This window comes from Halyomorpha halys, unplaced genomic scaffold (genome assembly GCF_000696795.3).
Source record: "Halyomorpha halys isolate HHAL.00 unplaced genomic scaffold, Hhal_1.1 Scaffold274.1, whole genome shotgun sequence".
NCBI classification, from domain to species: Eukaryota; Metazoa; Arthropoda; class Insecta; order Hemiptera; family Pentatomidae; genus Halyomorpha; species Halyomorpha halys.
Window position 1 is genome coordinate 193,143 of NW_027104649.1, and position 386 is coordinate 193,528.

Sequence of the window (386 nt, forward strand, 5' to 3'; positions counted from 1 at the left end):
CCTAAAAGAGCTATTTATGTCCAATAGTTCTCGAGATATAGCTTTTAAAATGCAAAATTTCTTAAACATTTACTGAAAGATTAGTAGTTAGATAATTTAGTTTGAGAATATCTAAGGAACTATGTGACGTACAGATGTCTATTAGCACTCAAATTAAAGTTAGTTTAATGCACTATAAAGACGTTTATGACCTATACCTTCGTAGGAATATTAGTTTTCATGATATTTGTTTAAATAAATTGATTTATAGTTCTTCCGACAATAAGTTAGATTTATGAAAAATTTAAATTCAGAAACTATTGGTCGTAAAGGTGTCTGTAAGCGCTGAAATTAAAGCTAGCTAAATTTCCTACACAATAGTTAGTTATGTTTATCTTTGTAGGAGT